This window comes from Ipomoea triloba, chromosome 7 (genome assembly GCF_003576645.1).
Source record: "Ipomoea triloba cultivar NCNSP0323 chromosome 7, ASM357664v1".
NCBI classification, from domain to species: domain Eukaryota; kingdom Viridiplantae; phylum Streptophyta; class Magnoliopsida; order Solanales; family Convolvulaceae; genus Ipomoea; species Ipomoea triloba.
Genome location: NC_044922.1, coordinates 16,884,645 through 16,901,591, shown reverse-complemented (window position 1 = coordinate 16,901,591; position 16,947 = coordinate 16,884,645). Strand labels below are relative to the sequence as shown.

Sequence of the window (16,947 nt, the reverse complement as noted above, 5' to 3'; positions counted from 1 at the left end):
AGAATTCAGGTCTGATCTCATAGTAAAATCCTGACAGTTAATTCAGAGTAATTTGATTCATAACTCACTAGAATATAGTTTCAGACATCACAACTTGAGATTTCTATTTTTGGCCATGGGTTATACCACAAACCCCGAGCATGCAACCCCATAACAAAAGTCACACCTTGGTTACGCACCTAGGGATGCTAGGTGACTCCCGACCACGCATGCACTCGTTCGTATGCTTCCATAACTCCCAAATGATAAAATATGACAATCTACAAATAACAAAAGAAAGCAAACCTAAACTCGAGACCACCCGTCTCCAACTTGTCATGAAATTCCCAAGACCATTATATGGTAAGCTTCATTGTGAAAAAGAATACAATTAATTAACATTAGCATTGTCATGGTCGATGCCCTAAAACATGCTCTAACATTCTTTTGTTTGATTAATTTATAGTATATATGATTTGATAACTTATACACCAATGAATACAAGGAACGTACGTAAATTTCTATGGCTGTGTTTGGCAGAGCTTATTTAAGAGCTTATAGCTTATTTTAAGCTACTAATTCTAAGCTATAAGCTTTGTTTGGTAATGTTCTCAAAATAAGCTAGTAGCTTAAAATAAGAGCTTATTTTGAAACGCTACTTCAGGTAGCTTTTCAAAAATAAGCTAGTAGCTTTTTAACTTTTTTCCATCTTTATCCTTATTATTTTATATAAATGACATCATTTATCCCTCCCAATTAAAACTCTTTTGGCATTTTTTCTTCAATATGTTTCGTTGTAATTTTAATTTGATATTTGTGTTTGAACAATAATTTTTGTATGAACTAATTTTATGAATTATAAACATCTTGTTTTACTTTATATATTTTCAAATATATGTTCTTAATTTATATTTTATTAAATTATATTGATTTCATTATTTTATATTTTAATATGTAAACAAATTTATTTAAATTTAAAACTATTTAACTTTTATGAAAATGCCCTTTTTAGTCTTTTTACATTAATCAACTTATCAAAAAGCTAATTTTACCAAACACTTTTAAGCATAACAGCTAGCTTAACAGCTCTTCAGATTTCAACTTCGAGCTTATAGCTTTTCAGCTTTCAGCTACTTTTCAGCTTTCAGCTACCATTTCAGCTAGGTTTGCCAAACATAGCCTATGCCTGTTTTTTGACAAATAGCATTTGTGTTATTTAAAACATCAATCAAAATGGGTCAAATGACAACTATGGTATATGCATTTTAAAAGGAAAGACTTGTTTTTATAGTAATGACTAATGAGAGAAGTAGGTATGAATTATTCATATATTTTATATAGTATTGTCAAAGTGAACCGGCAAGACAAGGTAAATTAAAACTAGCCAAAGTATACTAATTTAGCGAGCTTAGAAAAGGCTAGCTAACTTCACTTAGGCCTGTGAGCTATGGTGGGTCCGTCAAATTCTTAAAATTTTAAATTTAATTAAAACTAAAATAAAAAAAAACTAATAACTATTTACTAAAATAGATTAATAGTTTAATCAAATTTTAATACCATTTGTTAAAGACAATAATAACTAATATGTTTACGTAAATAGATAATCTATTGCATGATTGGCCGGCAGTGTTTTATTTGTTTTGAAGGCTTTGATTTTATAGAAATTAAATTAAATATTTGAAAGTGAATATCTAACGTTATGTGGAACTAACCTCATGCCATTTCAGTCTTCAATTCGTTGCCATGGAGTTCTTAACATTCGTGGGTATTTTAACTCGGCTCAATCTTTAGCTGATTATGCAGAGGTGCCGTTGTATATAAAGAAGAAATACTCGGCTCAAGATTCTCCCTATTAGGACTCTCTGAGTTTGAGTCACGTTAGGACTAGCTATTCTACTCTACCTGAGACTCCCCTTGTATATATATCTCCTATTCCTCATCATTGTAATTGTTCAATTGAATCAATACAATATTCAGTTCTCATCTAGTATCAGCTAGCCTAGGTTTATTTTCCAATGGCTGACGGCTCTGTTAATTCTTCCGAACGGACCGTTTCTGATGCAGCTATTTTGTAACCCCTCGGTTTTTCCGACAAAGTTAAGATTCGAGGATATCGTTATAAAATTTTTTTTTGGGCTATGACATTTAAGAGAAGACTGTTCGGTGCTCGAAATAATTTTTCTCTTAAGGATTAGTTATCGATAAGCTGCGAACTACGTACCTGTCACGAACCGAGAAAACTTTAAGGATATAGATTCAGTTCGAATTTTCTAGAATTGGGATTATTAAATATCATGCGATTAAGCCTGAATTTCTAGTTAGTTCAAGAAAAACTTCCAATGGACTGTAAGGGATAAATTGTTACGGACTCTGTACCTAAATTTAGTGGGACACCGAAAAATTCCCAAAATTGGTGATTTGTGACGGGAATATTTTTACGATAATTTTGGTGTTAGAATTTTCCCGAATTAAGTTATAATCCTCCGAACATTCATCTGATTTAAGCATAAACTGGCAAATTAGATTTGAGATCTTGTAAGGACTCCATGGGGTGTTGACATGTGGCAAGTGAATCTAGACTAAGATTGGGCAATTAATGTGGCATTAATGAGGTTGCACTTGTTGCTTGTAGATCAAGAACAAAATCACACCAAGATCACCTATCTCCCTCTCATTTTCGTATAACACCCTTAGAGAAAGAAGAGGAGAAATAATTTTAGTCTTCCATTGTGATCAAGGAGCTCCAAAATATTTTTCTCACTCAAGGATTAAGTGTAAGTAAGATCCTAAACCTTGTTGGATTAAATCATCTCTAGAATTCATGTGTTGATGTTTAGTGCATGAAAATATCGTTATTGTGATAATATTCTTAAGGTCTTTGAATTCAAGAAAGGAGCTAGCAACTACTTTGGTTTAAAAGCTTCTATTGAGGTAAGGAATCCCTTAAGTTGGCTCAATCACTTGAATATAAACAATTGCTAGGAAATTATACGGTTAGGAATTTTTACGTGATGATTATGTGTTATGTTATGGATCTATAAATTGGCTTCAAAAATCCTTACTTTGATTTTTGGTAAATTCTAATATACATGTTATAGCTATTTTATGCATGTATAGGTTGTATTCATGCCCATATAAATTTATACTTGTGAAATTATTGAGTAAAAACCAAACTAGTTTCCAGCAGTGACTTTCGAAAATTATTGGGAAAAATTGGTAAGGCATTTTGACTCCAAATTTTGTAGACATGTAGATCAACACGTTTAGAACCTACATATAAAATTTCATAATGATCGGAGTAGTGTAAGTATGGTTTTGCTCATTTCTCCAAAACTGGTCCAGTGAGAAGAATATTTCGGACCAAGGGCAAAAAGGTAATTTTCTGTGTTAATTCGTGGACCTATATGACCAAAACTTTTTATGGACATCAAGTACTATGAGTTAGGGTCCTACCATAAAAATTTCAAGTGAAAAAGAGTTCGGGAACTATTTTTACCGGCTCAATCTTTCGGACTGCGCCAAGCTGAAATTTTCTGAAAAAGAATGGTTAGAAACAATTTTGACAAATATTATTTTTGTGCATTATATTAACATGGAAAATAATTATATTTTGAAAATTATTATGACTCTATACTTGATTTTCTGTGACGTGACTAATACTAACCTAAGCATGCGGGTTGGGAAAATATATCTGAGTGAGTTATTGGTGATGGAGTCGTGTGATGAATTAAAGGTGGATGTGTTTCGTACCCCACGGGAGAGTTGGAAAGGTGGATGTGTTGTGTACCCCACCGCGATCTAATAGTGGATGTGTTTCGTACCCCAGTCGTGAGTTAAAGGTGGATGTGTTTCGTACCCCACGGGAGAGTTGGAAAGGTGGATGTGTTGTGTACCCCACCGCGATCTAATAGTGGATGTGTTTCGTACCCCAGTCGTGAGTTAAAGGTGGATGTGTTTCGTACCCCACGGGAGAGTTGGAAAGGTGGATGTGTTGTGTACCCCACCGAGATCTAATAGTGGATGTGTTTCGTACCCCACTCGTGAATTAAAGGTGGATGTGTTTCGTACCCCACGTGAGAGTTGGAAAGGTGGATGTGTTGTGTACCCCACCGAGATCTAATAGTGGATGTGTTTCGTACCCCACGTGAGAGTTGGAAAGGTGGATGTGTTGTGTACCCCACCGAGATCTAATAGTGGATGTGTTTCGTACCCCACTCGTGAATGAAAGGTGGATGTGTTTCGTACCCCACCGTGAATTAAACGTGGATGTGTTTTGTACCCCACGCGAGAGCTGAAAGGTGGATGTGTTTCGTACCCCACCGTGAATTAAAGGTGGATGTGTTGTGTACCCCACCGATAACTAACAGTGGATGTGTTTCGTACCCCACTTATGAGTAAGGCGAGAATTGTGTACCACGAGTGATGTGTGAGAGCTAACCATCGGGTGAATCAATGACTGTGTTATATGCTTGAATTACTGAAATAAAGTGAAACTGCTTGTTGTTAGAATGTTTGCAGGTTGATTGCGACTGTTGGGTAATGTTACCTTACCTTATTATTATTGATAATTATTTTTGAAAACCTTTGTTTATTTTCAAGTGACCTTGGATCTCCTTACTTAGCCGTCGCGCTAACTGCACTTCATTGTGTACCTTATCAGATGAAGTCTAGCGTGGGTATGCTCAGGTAGCCGATGAGCTCCAAATAGGATGGAGGTTGAGGTTGAGATCCTAGAATAGCCACCTTGGAAGAATTATGTCCACTTGTATTAAGTTGGACTTTGGATGTATTTTGATGTTGTAAGTTTAGCCTGTGCGTTTGGGTATAGGAGAGATACCTAAGCGTGGCGGTAACACCCAGTTTTCTGCTTTTTGAATTATTAGCTTCCGCTGTGATGTATACTATTAGGGATTTCGTAATAAATCCTAGATGTGAAAAATTGGGGTGTTACATATTTCTTCTGCGGTTTCTTCAGCAGCTGCTTCTCTGTCTGCTGCGCATCACTATGTTAGCATTAAGCTAACGAACAAGAATTTATTGTTTTGGAGGACGCAGGTTATTCCGTTTCTTCGTGGGCACGACCTCATGGGTTTCGTTGATGGCACGAACTCTTGCCCTAATCGTTTTCTTCCCGTTTCTGAAGGCTCCTCCGCTGTTGCTGCTCTACCCAACCCGCTGCATGCTCCATGGGTGCGCCAAGATCAGGCGGTCCTTAGCATGTTAATCTCTTCACTTTCGTCGGAAGTCATGTACCTCGCAATTGGTTGCACTACGTCGCGTGATCTCTGGTTGGCGCTTGAGCAGGCTCTCGCCTCTTCCAGTCAAGCTCGGATTATGCATATTCTTGGACAGCTGCAAACAATACGCCAAGGTGATGCCTCCGCCGTCGACTACATTGCTCGTGCGCAAGTTATGGTGGAAGATCTAGCTCTTGCTGGCCGTGCGGTTCCTTTGGAGGATCAAAATATGTATATTTTCAGGGGTTTACTTCCAGAATATCACTCTTCGTAGCCTCTTTGAATGTTCGAGGTCAGCCGGTGCGTCTTCCCGAACTCGCCGATCTCCTTGGCTCGCATGAGTTCGCTACCGGTGATAGCTATGGCGGTGTTCCAGCCCCTGCAGCTGCGGCTTTTGTTGGCCAGCGTGGTAGTGGAGGTCGGTCGCGGTCTTGGCGAGGCGGATCGAATCGTCGCGGTGGGACTCCGTCGCGTGGCGGTGCTGCTTTCGCCGACCAGCAGCAGCAGCAGGGCGGTGGTGTGCAGCGTGGCCGTGGCTCGCATGGTGGTGGCAGGTCACGTGGGCGACGTGGTGGTAATTGGCAGCCTCAATGCCAATTATGTGGCAATTATGGCCATCTTGCACCAGCCTACTTTTCTTTAATTGGCCGTGGACTCCAAGCTCATTTAACATATGCTGAGGATGCGCCGAATCTTGTGTCTGACTCACATCTTTGGATTCCAGACACTGGGGCGACAAATCACGCGACCCCTGATATTGCTGCGCTCTCTACATCTGAAGAGTACACTGGTGGTGATGCTCTTCGAGTTGGTGATGGTACAGGTTTGCTTATTAGTCATACTGGTCATGCTTCTTTTTCTACCCCGTCTAAAGTATTTAGGATGTCTGATATTTTACATGTTCCTGGTTTGTCTTCCTCTCTTTTATCTGTGCAACGCTTTGCAAAAGATAATAAAGTCTTTTTTGAGTTTCATCCATCCTTTTTTGTTGTGAAGGATATAGCAACCAAGGCAATTCTTCTTCGCGGCAATAGTTGCGGTGGTCTCTACACGCTGCCCATTCCGAAAAACAGTCCCCGTGCGTTTATCTCGTCCCGTGCTTCCTCTTCTGTATGGCATGATCGTTTGGGACATCCTCATCAACGAGTCTTAGATCGTATTCTTTCTTTTTTGTTCTGTTAGTGGTTCTAGTCGCAATAATCGTTGTACTTCTTCTTTGTGTTCTGCGTGTCAATTGGGCAAGTTTGCTCGTTTCCCTTTGCCACGTGTAGACTCTCTTAGTTCGAATATTCTTGATTAGATTTATACTGATATTTGGGGACCACCTCCTGTTTTGTCTTCTTCTGGTTATCGTTATTTTGTTCTTTTTGTTGATGACCATTCTCGTTACACATGGTATTATCCTATGAAATTGAAGTCTGACGTGTATGCCATTTTTGACAAGTTTCGTGCCTTAGTTGAACGGTTATTTAATTGCAAAATTAAGGCTATTCAGTCTGACTTAGGAGCTGAATACAAAAAGTTACATACTGTTCTTCTTCAGTTAGGGATTAATCATAGACAATCCTGTGCCTACACTCATGAACAGAATGGTCGTGTTGAGAGGAAGCACAGACATATTGTCGAAACTGGTCTTACTCTTATGGCTCGTGCGTCTGTTCCATCTCGTTTTTGGGACTTTGCTTTTGAAACTGCTGTTTACTTGATTAATAGAATGCCATCTAGTGTTTTGCAGAATTCCAGTCCTCATTTATTGTTGCATAAATCTTTTCCCTCATACTCTTTTCTTCGTGTGTTTGGTTGTCTTTGTTATCCTCACTTGCGTCCTTATAATCGTCACAAAATGTCATATCGGTCATCTCCTTGTGTCTTCTTAGGTTATCCTGAGTCTTTTAGGGGGTACAGATGCATGGACTTAACGACTAATAAGATTTATATCTGCAGACATGTACACTTTGACGAGAATGTGTTTCCCTTTGTTAGTAGGGTTGCTGTGCCATCTCTTCCCTCTGTGCAGAAGCCGTGGGCTGAATCGGTTTTACAGGTATTGCCATCTTCTCTTGCTGATTCTGCTTAGGCTGATTCTCCTGTCACCACCACTGCTGCTCCTACTCGTCAAAGAAGACGACCCCGTGGCAAGTCCACACGTCTGACTGTTCGCTCCCATGCAATGGCTACGAGGAGTCGGTCTGTGGCTCCACTTTTGGCTCTCTCTGCTCAGGCCTGTCCTACCGAGCCCACTTGCTACACTCAGGCAGTTAAATTTTCTGAATGGCGAAAGGCAATGGATCTAGAGTTCAATGCGCTTTTGCACAATCAGACTTGGGTTCTAGTTCCTCCTCACCCAGGTATGAATGTGATTGGGTGTAAGTGAGTTTTTCGTACTAAACGTAAAGCTGGTGGTTCAATAGAGAGGCATAAGGCGAGACTTGTGGCGAAAGGGTTTAATCAAGTTCCTGGTCATGACTTTTTTGACACCTTTAGTCCGGTTGTGAAACCCACTACAGTCAGATTGCTTTTGAGTTTGGCTATTTCCTCAGGTTGGGTGGTTAGGCAGCTTGACGTACACAATGCATTTTTGAATGGTGATTTGGCTGAGACTGTTTATATGCGTCAACCACCTGGGTATGCTGATGCTCAATTGCCTGATCACGTTTGTCTGTTGAAGCGTTCCTTATATGGCTTAAAGCAAGCTCCACGAGCTTGGTTTAATCGGCTGCATACTTTTTTACTCTCTATTGGGTTTATAGCTTCAAAGACTGATGTGTCATTATTCTATTACTCTCGTGGTTCTGCATGTGTGTATCTTTTAGTATATGTTGATGACATTTTGGTAATGGGGACTGATGAGCTACTAGTGTCTGATTTACTGTCTAAACTGTCTACTACTTTCAAAATTAGAGATCTTGGTGAACCTGGTTTCTTTCTTGGAATTGAGCTAGTCAAAACTAGCAATGGTGTTATTCTTTCTCAGCAGCGGTACATGTCAGACATCTTGAAACGGGCTGGAATGACTGATTGTAAACCTCTCGCAACTCCTATTTCTGCATCGAAAACTCCATTGCTTAATTTAGATTCATATGAAGATCCAACGAAATACAGGAGTTTAGCTGGTGCTCTCCAGTATCTCACAATTACACGGCCAGACTTATCCTTTGCGGTCAATCAATTGTGTCAACATATGCATGCTCCAACATTGTCTCACTGGGAGCAGCTAAAACGAGTGCTCAGGTATGTCAAAGGCATCCTCTCATTCGGCTTGCGTATAACTCAGTCAAATTCTAGAGAGCTTCATGCTTTCTCTGATTCTGACTGGGCTGGTTGTCCTGAGGACCGTAAATCTACTAGTGGGTATGCAGTGTTTCTTGGCACCAATCTTATCTCTTGGGTGTGCAAGAAACAGAAGACAGTTGCAAGATCATCCACGGAAGCTGAGTATAAAGCCTTGGCTGATGTTTGTGCTGAGGTAATATGGATCATGTCCTTGCTGCGTGAGATCAAAATTGATGGCATCCCTACTCCCAAATTATGGTGTGACAATCTTGGTGCTACTTATATGTGTGCGAATCCAATTTTTCATGCAAGAACTAAGCACGTGGAGATTGACTACCACTTTGTTAGGGATAGGGTTGCCAATGGAGATATTCAGGTTAACTTTATTTCCACAAAAGATCAATTAGCTGATATCTTTACAAAAGCTTTGCCTAGTCCTAGATTTTCTTTTCTTAGGGACAAGCTTCAGGTTAGTAGTTTACCCTGCGCTTGAGGGGGAGTATTAGGACTCTCTGAGTTTGAGTCACGTTAGGACTAGCTATTCTACTCTACCTGAGACTCCCCTTGTATATATATCTCCTATTCCTCATCATTGTAATTGTTCAATTGAATCAATACAATATTCAGTTCTCATCCTCCCATCATTGTTGTCAGAGGATCATACGGAGGAAGTACGAGATTATTTCTATCTTTATTTTCTAAATTTCAAATATTTTGATGAGTTACATTTTTGAAAAGAATTAATGGTTGAAATTACATTTTTATTATGATGTGAAGTACTTGCTTCGTGGTTTCGGTTGAAGTCAGGGTTGCAAAAATCGCGTCTAGGCGCTAGGCGGTCCATGGCCGCCGCGAGGAAGGCCGGAATCGGCCTCCTCCGCGGCAGGCCGACTAGGCGGCCGCCTAGACCGCCTAGCCGGCCGAATAACCAAAAAAAAAAATCGCATCATTTATCTCTTTGAGCAGCCTGTGCATAAACTTCATTTTGGTCTTGAATGAGTCAAACCCAGAAACGAATGTGAGTATAACCCAGAAACTGCATTTTGGTTTCGATTCTTGAACCCAGAAACGAATGTTTGCATAAAATGTCTGTTGGTTCAATAGAGACGGCGACGGGACAATGCTCTGGTGATGGTGAGGAGTCTACGGATGTGTGGAGAAGAAATGAAGAATGAAGAAGATCTGAATAATGCTAATGTTTATCTTGGAACTTGGAAGAAGGAAAAGAGTCAAAGACTCTTGGGGCACTGCAAGGTGGATACATTATTATTTAATATTTACTTCCTATTAGTTTATTAGGCACAGAAAATAAAAAAAAATTAAAAAAAAATAAAAACTGATCGGGCGTATAGGGGCGCCTAGCATTTTTTTCAACATTGGTTGAAGTATCCACACGTTGCTCTGGGTGCCTTAGCTTCATCAGCTCCCATTCTCTACTTTGACAATATCACACCACAAAATAGATATTATTCTATAGTGGCCAAAGACTTTAGGGTAAGCAATCAAACTTTTTTTTTTATTTGTATCATATGATGATTTTTACCAGCTTGAATTTTTAATTTGAATGTTAGTTGCAGGAAGTTAGTGAGAGTTGTTATCAAACTATAAGAAAATCATGGTCTATTATTGACAAAATTGCTTCCAAGCCAAATGGCCTCTCCATTCTCAGTCGCAAATTCAAGCTTTGCTAGTAAGTACTTATCCTTAAATATATACATAAATATAATTTGTCAAATTAAGTGTTTATCACTATGCTAAATATTATAGTTACACAACTTTTATTGGATGGTGTTTAGGAACTTCAACTCGTCGAGGGATTTAAAGGATTACTTGGATCTGAGATACTCCGTCGCCGCTCAATATGACACACCGTCGGAATATCTCATGACGGAAGTGTGCGGCGGCATAGATGGCGCGCCCAAAGTGACTCATATTCTTGACCGGATTTTTGCTGGAAGGGAACCAATCTTGCTACAGTATTCCCACCGGTAATGCTATTTGGAGATGGAGTTGGCAAGTAAGTATATATCATAAACAGTGCCTTACTCTTATATTTGGGGAAGATTAAACTTTAATGTTAAAGTTGTTGGGCGGGAGCTTGGAAAGTCGGTGCAGGAGCTCGGAAAGTCATGTGCAATATCTTGTCATCGAAACGTGACAAATATGAGAGGAGGAAATAAAATTGTTCATTATTTACTGCTAATAACTCTAACTTCTGGCTTACTATAAGCGTTTTATTAAGAAATGAGAGATTTTGGTGTGTAGAGATGTAGTGAAATGGTAATTCCGATCGGGCGTTGCGATGGCGACACCATGTTCTTTCCAGCTCCTTTCAATCTGCAACAATTTTCCAGGACTGCATTAATTTCTTTGGGGTTCCACCTCGACCACACTAGATCACAACCTATTATGGAGGAAAGGTATGTTCTGTTAGAAAAAAATAGCATAAAATGACATTTTATTGACTATTTTGTGGTACAAATATATGTGGGGTCCACTTCCGATTTGGTTCGCGTCAAAGTGGATTCAAGTTCTTTGTAGTTAGACGAAGAGATTGATATATTGTACGCACAAAACGGATAATAGGTGAATGGGAAATTGGTTCTCAAAATTGACCCATTAGAGTTGAAAAAATGGAGGGAAAAGCTTTAAAGTAACCTTTTGTCCTACATTGGTTTGGGAAGTGGGTTTGCACCACTATTTATACAAGAGTCTTTCTAAGGTGTATTGAATTGTATAGCATAAAGGCTCTCTTTTGCGTGTAGGGTGGTGCAAATCAAATTACTTGTGTAAGCCGACACCTGTGGGTCATGAACTCGTGCTTCATGGTTCGGCCTGGCCTATCAGATAGTCCTTTGGCTCATCAACTCGTGGTCGTCATGGGTTCGGCCTTGTGAATCGAACCTTGGTCGAATGGTTGTCCAGTCGTATAATCTAATGAACTCGGGTAGTGACCTTTTAAAGTCAATTAATTCCAATTTTTAATTTTTAATTAGAGATTATAGGACACTTTTGCAGTTTTGCCTACAAGATTAACAGCCCAAATTGGTATATTTGGTAAGCACTAATTCAATTCTGAACAAAATAATTTTTTTTTCCCAAAACTATATGCTTACCTTATTATATTATCATTGAATTATTTTTTATAAAAAGATATTAGAGAGATTTGCACTTTCGGTTCCTGAATTATCAAGTAATAACAATAACAATATCAATAATAATACAAGATATATAAATATAAATATGAACACAACTCATTAAATTTAACTAGTATTATTTTATTTTAGTCCAAAGGGCATGTTTGGCCCAAGTGAATAGATTCAAAAAGAGAAAATATCATTTTTAGTCATTCGATTATAATACATGTATCAATTTTGGTCCTTGACTATCAAGATTTTTAAATTAGGTGCATGACAATTCAATTTATATCACATTTGGTCGTTGACTATTAACATATTCAAAGTAGATGCATGACTATTCAATTTGTATCACATTTAGTCCTATCGTTAAATTTTTCCGGCCGAACTATGGTTTTGAATTAGGTCAATCCAACTTTGCAAAGCATTTAAATGATTTAGTTGAAAAATAATTAATTCTAACTTTTAATACCTATTTATATCATTTTTTTCCAAATCTTATGCCATTTCTACAGAACATAATTGATATAATTAATTTCCTATTAAAATAATTTTTCATAGAATATAGTAACATCAATTGATAAGGGAGAGAAATATTTGTTATATGAAATATTGATCATCAAATCATTAACATCCAGTAACCAGTTTGGTTGGCCTGAGTGGTCATGCGCTCTTGTTCCTTGATAGAGATCGGGAGTTTGAACCCCAAGACATCTTGTTAACTAGTAACACCCAATATTATATTTATTCAACAACCATGAATTACATAGAATAAGTTGGAGAGGAATGGAAATCCCCAATATCTATGAAACTAATTTAGATATTTTTTGTGATTACTATTTTAGCTAATGTAAAATTATTTTGGATGTTGTAGGTTTAATTTGTAAGTCCAAGATGATGAGGATGATTACAATCCTTATCGCTACTACAGTCGAGATTATTCGCGTGTGGTTGAATAGGACATCCGCACATGTGAAAAATTTTGCTACAACGGCAACGTTATGATTGGTCACAATCATCATCGTCCAAGCACCACTTGTCCTTGCAATCGCACGCATCAACCGTCGTGGGTGATATGCCTGCCAAAACTTTAATCATTAGTTTTTCATCTATGAACAATGAGTTACATACAATCACAGTTTGTAATTTTATTTTCGGTTAGACCATGAGATGTCCTGAGGCGCAAAATTTACTATATGATGTATATTATAGTATTCCAAAAAAATATTATTATATTATGTTAATGTACGCAATTAAATTTCTCTCATGATAATATTAAAAAAAAATCAAACAATCAAATTACTATATATATGATGTATATTATTGTATTCAAAAAATATACTACTATATTATGTTAATGTACGTAATTAAATTCCTCTCATGATAATATATCATGCAATTCAATAATGGTTCAAAATATTTTAATCTTGCAAAATTTTTTTTAATTTTATATTCGTAAACAATCAAATTACTATATAATGTATATTATAGTATTCAAAAAAAAATACTATATTATGTTAATATACGTAATTAAATTTCTCTCATGATAATATTCAAAAAAAAAAATTACAACAATCAAATTACTATATGATGTATATTATAGTTTTCAAAAAAATATTACTATATTATGTTAATATACGTAATTAAATTCCTCTCATGATAATATTAAAATAAAAATAAAAATTACAACAATCAAATTAATATATGATGTATATTATAGTATTAAAAAAATATTACTCCATTATGTTGATGTACGTAATTAAAGTCTTCTAATGATAATATTCAAAAAAAATAAAAATTCCAACAATCAAATTACTATATGATGTACATTATAGTATTAAAAAAATTACTATATTATGTTAATGTACGTAATTAAATTCCTTTGATGATAATATTAAAAAAAAAATTCCAACAATCAATTTAATTCCAAATTTTTTTTAATATATTATGTTAATGTATGTAATTAAATTACTCTCGTGATAATATTCTTTTCGAAACTTTTCATGCGCATAAAAGTAAACTTTGGTGCAAAATAAAACAAAAATAAATCTCATTGTTATTTGTAATTCTATTTTCGATAATTATATTGCTATAAATAAATAAATAAATAAATAAATAAATAAATAAATAAATATATATATATATATATATATATATATATATATATATATATATATATATATATATATATATAGATCTCTATTCTTTTTAGAGTCATTAAAGATGATTCAATATGTAGATATGTATTATAGTTATTATTTTCGTTCTCTTTTCATCTCCGAACAATGAGTTACATACCATCACAGTTTGTAATTTTATTTTGGGTTAGACCACGAGATGTCCTAAGGCGCAAATTTTACTGTGGACCGCAGTCCACGATATAACTATTGGTGCTGAGGTGTTCTGAGCATGCCTTTAAACCCGTACTATACTCACACTAATTCTCATTCGCACTATGCCAACCCAATTAGTGGCACCCGGTTTACACTCCCACATGGAGGGGAGTGGGTTCGAGCCTCAGTGTAGGCGACTGGTGACTCTTTGTGCTTCAGTAGGTTAAGAAAGTAGCTACGAACAGATAATACATTGTAACAGAGTCAGTAGTACTCAGAAAAAAAAAGGGCAATGTGCTAGACATATTGGTTTTTTCATACAAGAGAGGATTCGAACTCCCGACCTCTCTTTAGGGACAAGAGTGCACGTTCACTCATACATTACATTTACACTACGTAAACTCCCTAAAAATATTGAAACTCCAACGCAGAGGATAGTATTCTAAAGAAAATAAATGGACTGGACTTACAAAATGCAATTAGGGAAAGAAGGAGAGCGCACCACATGATTTTGAATGCCATTTCGAAGAAAGGATTTTTTTTTGGACGGGATGACTGAATTGCTTTTAATTAGAGATCAGATAGAATGAGATTATAGGACACTTTTTTCCTATTTATAGCATTAAACTGCCTACAAGATTAACAACCAAAATTGGTATATTTGGTAAGCACAGATTCAATTCTATACAAAATAATTTTTTTCCAAAACTATGCTTACCTTATTATATAAAAAAGATATTAGAGAGATTTGCACTTTTGATTCCTAAATTAACTAGTAATCTATATCTATACTATATATACAAGTAAAATCTTCCTCACAAATTTTTCCGCTCAAAATTTTGTTAATATTAATTACATAATTTATTGGTAAAATAATTAATAAAGTTTAATTTAAAAAAAATTATTTGAAAATTAAATAATATCTATTAATTGGTAATATTGTTTCCAATAAGTTTACACCAATAAGGAAATAATCATTTATTTTATTCTTTACAAAATCACGTTAATAACATCAATAGTACGTTATTAACACACGCACATCCAGTTCCTATAAATTATTATGCGTAATAATTATAATATTTTAAAAATATGCTAGGAGATCATTACCATTCTACCAAGTAATTGATATATGAACAATAAATATAGAATATATTCATTCTTAAATGGTGTCTATTAAAAACATCAATAAATAAACTAGGATAAGGAATGAAAATTAATTTTGAGGAAATATATTTAATATTTAATAATCGTATAACATTTAATATTTAATAAATTTAGTGTACAATAATAAATTAATTAATCTATACATTCTATTATCTTATTATTAATTATTAATTATTAATCGATCTATCTATAAAAATAAAATCCTCCTCTTTAATTTTAATAATTTATTGGTAAAATAATTAATAAAGTTTAATTGGTAAGAAAATATTGTATGGAAATTAATTAATATCTATTAATTGGTAATATTGTTTCCAATTTCACAAATTATACCTAATTCTCCCAGTTGCCATAAATTATACCATTCTCACGGTAATAACGTAATTTATTGGTAATCGCATTTTTATATAAATATAAATATAAATATTACACACGCACATCCAGTTGCAGCACTCAATAATATTTTACCTAATTTAAAATACTGCTATTTAAAATATACTAATTTATAACTATTACTAATTTTAAATGTTTAACAATATTTATAATTTTGTAAATAATATCTAAAATCTTAAATTTCATTAAAAGGTTGGAAGTGAATCTTAAATTTCATTATAAGGTTGGAAGTGAATCCTACACCAAAGGTTTCAGCGTGAGTGCCGATCAGAAACTGATCATTGAGACTCATTGTGGGACTCACACCGTGAGTTCCACCGTGACTTCTAGTCCTGAAGGGTGCGAAATGGCGCAAAAATTAGACTATAAATACCCTTGGTTGGTTATTTTATAATCACTTTTGAATTTCTAAACACCCCTTTTAGTTTTTCTCTCTAGGAAACTTTAAGAACACTTCCCACACTAGTAATCTACCATCTATTAGAAGATTTAGTAGAAGAATATCCATTGTAATTACACAATCTACATCAATTTCCAAATTATTTCTTTCAATCAAATCATCAAGTTAAGTTCTCTATTTCCTATTTTTGCATTTATATTTCTTAAAGTTTGTTTGAATTCTATGTTTATTATTTCAATTGCTTTTAGTTTTACATTAGAAGCATGAGTAGTTAAACATTCCTAATATTTGAATTGAACTTCCTTGAAGTATGAATCCCAATATGAATTAAATTGCATAAATTAGGTTTGTATTGTCTTAATGTTGAACTTGGTTATGAATTGAGTGTAATTGATTTGACTCTTCATAATTATGGCCAAATTATGCAAGAGATATTTGGAATTGGTGTTCCACCTATGCGAATAGGGCTACACCATAGCCATACATACCTCTCATATTTCTTACTCACCTTTGAGAAAAGCGAGTTTGAAGGAAATAAGCACACAAAGTGTTTGTTAAATTGTCTCTTCTAGCCAAGTTGCCATGAGAATGGGACTTAGGATTAGTTGATAGTCCATTTGATCACGAGAGTTACATTGGCACTTAAACCATTTCCCCAAGTTCATCATCTAGACTTACATAACATAATCTTTAGACACAAGGGATTTTGTGCAAGGATGTTTGGTTCAAATCTCTATTTCATTTATTACCTTTTAATTTACTTACTTGTTCTCATTATTGATTTCTTAAACATGAACTGCTCAAATATCTTTAGGTTAGCTTTCAAACACTGCATGAACCCGTGCTTAACCCCTTATTACTCAAACTCCCATTAAGTCATTCCTTGAGGACGATACTCTTAATTTTTAATCACCACTAAAATACAACTTTCAAATGGCGCCGTTGCTGGGGAATGACATCGATTTTTGAGTAATGAGTCCATTTGGGTTAATATGGGCCATCATCTAAGTTACAGAGTCTAACCATCACTATTT

General features: G+C 35.5%; 1 pseudogene; it reads left to right on the top strand.

Moving 5' to 3' along the window:
• The window catches only part of LOC116024230, a 38,465-nt pseudogene extending 27,984 nt beyond the window's left edge, over positions 1-10,481 (top strand).
• The last annotated feature ends 6,466 nt before the right edge of the window (positions 10,482-16,947 follow it).